We start from the raw sequence: 6176 nt of genomic DNA, 5'->3' as shown, positions 1-6176 counted from the left end.
TTGCGCTGCATCGGAATCAACAACAGAAGGAACAAGAGGCTGGGGAGCTCGCCCAAAAGTTGAGCAGAGCTGATCACGGCAATTTAAAAAGCATAATCCAGATGTATGGGTACATACATGTGATTGTATGTACACATACATGCACACATGCATGTGCGTGTACACACTCCCACGTGGTAATGAGTCCGCCGGCCTAAAATATGAGATTCCGGTGTCACAATGGAAACAGACAGAACTGGGGACTTTTCTCACTCGACTTGACCCATAAACTCCCACCAGGAAAATCTTCCCATAAAAACGGCCGAGAGTTTTATTCTCCGATGAAATAGAATGTGGGCTCTAGGAGACGCCCAGTGTTTTCTTCTCTCCTCTGAACGCTTTTTGTCAACTCTTTTCTTCATCCCGGGCCTCCTCCTTTCCATCTGCCAGCGATGGCGCCCTGCCGGCCTTAATCCCTTCAGCTCCAGAGTTTTCTCTGGGGACCCCAGTATCCTTGGCAAATGCTTCTGATAGCCTGCCCCCTAAACCAGACTAAATGCTCCCTACCCAGCTTCCCGGGCACCCCTCCTCTCACTTTCCAGCCCTGACCATCATCAAATTAATACTGGCATTCTATCGAGCGAATGGAAAAATCCTTCTTCAACCTTACATTGTGACAAACACTGGGGATACAAATGGAGAACTGAGACCATCCCTGTTCTCGAGCCTTTGCTTACAAGGAGCCGACACACATAGGAGGGATCTGTGGAGAGAAGTCATGTTCTGGCTCTAGGTTCACTCGGAATCCTTTTGCACCTTTTTCAGGTTAAATAAAGCCCATGGTACAGTCTCTCTGCTCTTAGCCTGAGACTTGCATGGAAATTGAAGCCCTTTCTCTCCCTCAGCTTGCTGAGGTTAATTATTCACACCTTCACCCCAACGTCACCCTCTGAATCCTCAGCCACCTCCAGCTAATTACGCATGGGAAAAAGAATGCATTATTCAGGACAGCTCTAACTCTGGGCTGTCGGATGGTTGGATGGTCGTGAGGGGCCTGGCCCCAGCCAGACCGAGACCTCAGCTTAGCCAGGCCTTGGGCACCGGACCAGTCTTCCAGATCTGGATCTGGCCGCTGAACCCAGGTGACTGCCAAAGTCAGGCCGGAGCCTTTCGTGGCCATTCCTCACTGAAATCCGGCTCTCACCCCCTTATGTGCCCCCTTTCTAGAAGAAGGACATTCAGCAACAGTCGTAAATCTGAGGGAGGCCGTTCCTTCGGCTCTTAGCTTCCACTTGGTGCTCTTTGGAGAGCTCCCCTGGGCCTGACTGGGTCCTGAGGGGGATGCCCACAGGACAGAGGCTTGGGGCCCGGGGAGGAGAGAGGCGGGCTAAACCCGAGTTCTCTCCTCAAATCCATTCCCTTAAGTTTTGTTTCCTGGGCTGCATCCCTGCGCTCTTCCAAGCCTTTTCAATCTCGGTGCTCCCTCAGTCCCCAGACACCAATTCAGTCGGCATTTTCGGTTTGTTTTTGCTCTCCTCCCTGCGCTGCCCTACCTCTTCTGTTCCAGGCGGCCCCCTTACTCAATCAAGAATTTGCTTAATCACCGGCTTTGCCAGTTTGGCCTTTGGTGGACATCCCGGGCCTCCTTATTAAATTAGCTCTAGTTCCGTTAGTGCAGAGCTGGCTAGCCAGAGCCGGAATCAGTCAGCGGGCATTTATCAAGCGCCTACTGTGTGCCGGGCAGTGTGCAAACCGCATCGCTCACCAGCCAGGAGTTCCATCATGTATACCCATCACTATGGTCACAAACACCGGGCTCGGGCCTCTCCCTTTAGGAGGGGGGACTGGCGGGCTCCGAGTTTGGGTCAGAATGTCTAAAAGTCACGGCACCATCTTTTCCCTCTCCCTTTTTCCACTCCTCCAGCAGTCGGACAGGTTCCTTTTACCATCCCCACAACCAATAAGCACAATTGGGAAGTAGGGAGACTGAAATTGTTGCGGGCCAAAATGCGCCCCAGACTTTGCCGCTGAATGTCTGACAGAGAGAGGAACCTCTCCTCGGCTTCCTTTTGTTTCACCCACCATTCATCTGTAGGCCAAGCAGAAAGCGCCAAAGATCCCTAGCATCGCACTTCTCAACGGCAGAAGGCTTTGGTTTTCTCCCAAACTTAGGCCCGGAAAAGGAATGAGGCCATCCTGGCCTCGGGTCTGGCCTGGCTTCTGTCGGACTCTCCGGCCCGCCTGGGGGTTTTCTCCGAGAAGATGCTGGAGCCGGTGGCCATTTCCTTCTGCAGCTCAGTGAGGACTGAGGCGGGCTTGGAGGCCCGAGAACTGCAATGGGTTCTTCTTCAAGACTTGTCTACTACGGCGGGGCAGCAGGAACGCACCGACCAAAACGAGCTTTCTGCGCATTATGGGGCATTTTCTGGTGGTCAAAGGGCTGTTCGAGGTCAGCAACCGCTCCTCTCTCCTGCGCCCCTTCCCCGGCCCCGGCGCCCCGGGCTCTCAGCGAGGGCGAAGCCGCGGGCCCTGCGGCCTGCAGAGGGAGAACCAGACGGCTCGCGGGTCGGAGCAGGAAGCCCGGAGCTCCGAGGGCCAGGTGCGAGCGGAGACCAGGCGGAGCGGCCGGACAAAGGAAAGGACAGCGGGGAAGCGCGTCTGGGAGAGCGGAGAAGTGAGAGAGGGGAAGGACGGGGGCACATGAAGCAGCCCAGAAAGTCCGAGCAGGGCCTGGGGAAGGGAGGGAACACCTGCGGGTTCCCACAGGACTGATCGTCGAGAGGAAGGGGCTGCGTCAGGCAGGAGCGGACGGTGGCGAAGGGAGCCTGGGAGGCAGGAGCAGGACCCAGAGAGGGAGCACTCAGAGAGGGAGCACCCAGAGAGGGAGCACCCAGAGAGGGAGGACCCAGAGAGGGAGCACCCAGAGAGGGAGCACCCAGAGAGGGAGGATCCAGAGAGGGAGCACCCAGAGAGGGAGGACCCAGAGAGGGAGCACCCAGAGAGGGAGGATCCAGAGAGGGAGCACCCAGAGAGGGAGGACCCAGAGAGGGAGCACCCAGAGAGGAAGCACCCAGAGAGGGAGCACCCAGAGAGGGAGGACCCAGAGAGGGAGGACCCAGAGAGGGAGCATCCAGAGAGGGAGGACCCAGAGAGGGAGCATCCAGAGAGGGAGGACCCAGAGAGGGAGCACCCAGAGAGGGAGGACCCAGAGAGGGAGCACCCAGAGAGGGAGCACCCAGAGAGGGAGGACCCAGAGAGGGAGGACCGAGCTGTCCAGCTCCTAGGGGAGGGCAGGGCCAAGGAGGATGCGTGTGGTGCACGTGGCCCAGGACGCAGAGAGGGAAAACGCAGAGAGGGAGGACGGAGGATCACGCTCCTCTAGGAGAGCAGGGCCAACAACACACACCCAGTGCACGTAGCCCAGGGCGGGGGGAGGGCGGCCTCCTGAGGGCCTTCACTGGACCCTGTCCTTGAGCCAAGAGTGGGCCGGCTTAGAAACCGGGCAAGCCTCAGAAGCACAAAGCAGCCCGAGGCCCTGTTCCTTCCCCCCATTTGGCAAGCACACTTCCCTCCCAGCAGCCTCTGCTTCCCCTGGGAGAGCCTGCTGATCCCCACCTTCTCTTCCCCAGACTCGTTTCCTCCTCCGGGCAGTGGCGCCCATCGATGTTCTGCTTCTCTGCAGGGCTGGGGGACTCGCTGCCCACACACTTTACACTCCAGTGGCAGGCCTCCCCCGCCCGGCTCCCCCCGGGGTCCCCTCCTCGCTGCTCACCTCTCCCCACCTGAAGCAGCCCCCACCTCACACCGCATGCTTGCTTTCTGCCCGGCCCCTCACCCGGCCCAGCCACAGGATCAGGCCTGGAAGGCTGGGCCCGGGGCCGCTGTGGCCCTTTCCCAAGCTCCTTTTCCTTCAGGCCCCAGAGCTCCAGGGGCTTTCCTGAATTAGAAAGGGCAGAGTTTGTGTGGAACCAGCTACCTAACCAGGAGCAGCTTTTGTGTTCCTGAGAGCACATTAGAAAGGAAACACAATAAAGCTGGTTTGTTCTCATTAAGGCCGGGGAGAGGCAGGGGAGAGTTGTTGGGGCTTCCATTTGGGGAAGCTTCTGAAGGCCCCAGAACTGAAAATGAAGGTCCACAGATTTTGCAAACCACCAGCTCCCGCTGCAGCTGCTGGTGGGTAGGGGCCAAAGGCGGTGCTGGATGCAGAGCCCACATGGGCCAGTACCCATCCTTCCCCCATGCAGTTGTGGGCCTCTGCCCCGTGATTTCATTCAGCCCCCCAGGCCGCAGAGACCTAGCGCCCCGCTTCTTGATCCCTCACTGACTGTCCTCCCCAGAGCTAAGCCTTTCAAATAAGTCAGGAGAGTAGAGAGAGATGGCTGTCATTAATATATTGGGGCAAAAGACGGAGAGAGGAGCAATTGCGGAGCTCAAACAACCCTTTGACCTTAATAAAATATCCCATGATGACAAAGAAAACTTGTTTTGGTCCATGAGGTTTTGCTGTCCCCGCCATTGTAGACAAGTCCTGAAGAAGAGCTGAGTTCTCTTCCTAGTGCTAGAGGACCTGATGCATTGTAATTAGGCAACGGTATTAATAGACATCTTCTTGGTTCTCCAACAAGAGTCCAGACTGATATATTAAAGTGAACATTGTGGTGAACTGAAGCTATTTATTTTAGAATTGGTACATAAACTTGCAATCCATTCACATTACTGCAATTACTGAATTGCCAAATTTATCATATTAGAATAAGGCGGCTTTCAGAAATCGAAGCAGAGCTATTAAAGTGGTCACCTAGCATCCTCATTTCTCAAACAGAATCCATAGTAGTGACCAAAAAGGAGACTGCCTCATCTTCATTGGAAATCTTAAGCAATGATGTAGCAAAATAAAATTCTCCAATTACTGTTGTGAGTTTTGCAGATTTACTTTTGGGAAGTTGGTAAAGAATAAAAAGTTTGTATAAGTGTTTTTCATTTTGCAGTTTACATCTACAGTTATTTAAATGTTTAAAAATGTCACCTTTGTGGCTAAAACGTTCAGCCAAAGCTAAGCTGGGCTGTTTTTTTTTTTCGTATTAAGGTGAACAAAAGGATATTTTTCATGTCTTGATGCTAAAGAAAATTTCTCCTACTATCCCAATGAATATTTTATGAAATATCAGATTTATCATTCACGTTATGAGCAATTAAGGCACTTTAAAACAAAATAAGTGTTTTCTAATTAGTGACTGATGTCCAAATAAAGAAGAAAAATTCATTCTCCAATAGATAATGGGTCAAAGGATATGAACAATTTTCAGATGAAGAAATTGAAACTATTTCTAGTCATGTGAAAAGGTGCTCCAAATCACTAATGATCAGAGAAATGTAAATTAAGACAACTCTGAGGTACCACTACACACCTCTCAGATTGACTAAAATGACAGGAAAAGATAATGATGAATATAGGAGGGACTATGGGAAAACTGGGACACTAATACATTGTTGGTGGAATTGTGAATGGATCCAACCGTTCTGGAGAGCAATTTGGAACTATGGTCAAAAAGTTATCAAACTGTGCATACCCTTTGACCCAGCAGTGTTTCTACTGGGCTTATATCCCAAAGAGATCATAAAGAAGGGAAAGGGACCTGTATGTGCATGCCCTCTTTGTAGTGGCTAGAAACTAGAACCTGAGTGGATGCCCATCAATTGGAGAACGGCTGAATAAATTGTGGTATATGAATGTTATGGAACATTATTGTTCTGTAAGAAATGACCAGCAGGATGATTTCAGAGAGGCCTGGAGAGACTTACATGAACTGATGCTGAGGGAAATGAGCAGAATCAGGAGATCATAATACACAGCAACAACAAGACTGTACAAAGATCAACTCTGATGGATGTGACTCTCTTCAACAATGAGATGATCCAGGCCAGGTCCAATTGTTCAGTAATAAAGAGAATCAGCTACACCCAGAGAGAGAACTATGGGAAATGAGTGTGGAACACAACGTAGCATTCTCACTCTCTCTGTTGCTATTTGCTTGCATTTTTTTTTCTTTCTCAATTTTTTTTTCCTTCTTGATCTGATTTTTCTTGTGCAGCAAGATAAATGTATATTGGATTTAATATGTATTTTAACATATTTAACATGTATTGGACTACCTGTCATCTAGGGGAGGAAGAGGGAAGAAGGAGGAGAATATTTG

The sequence above is a fragment of the Sarcophilus harrisii genome, chromosome 6, assembly GCF_902635505.1.
Source record: "Sarcophilus harrisii chromosome 6, mSarHar1.11, whole genome shotgun sequence".
Lineage (NCBI taxonomy): Eukaryota > Metazoa > Chordata > Mammalia > Dasyuromorphia > Dasyuridae > Sarcophilus > Sarcophilus harrisii.
Note: the sequence above shows the minus strand (reverse complement) of the source record.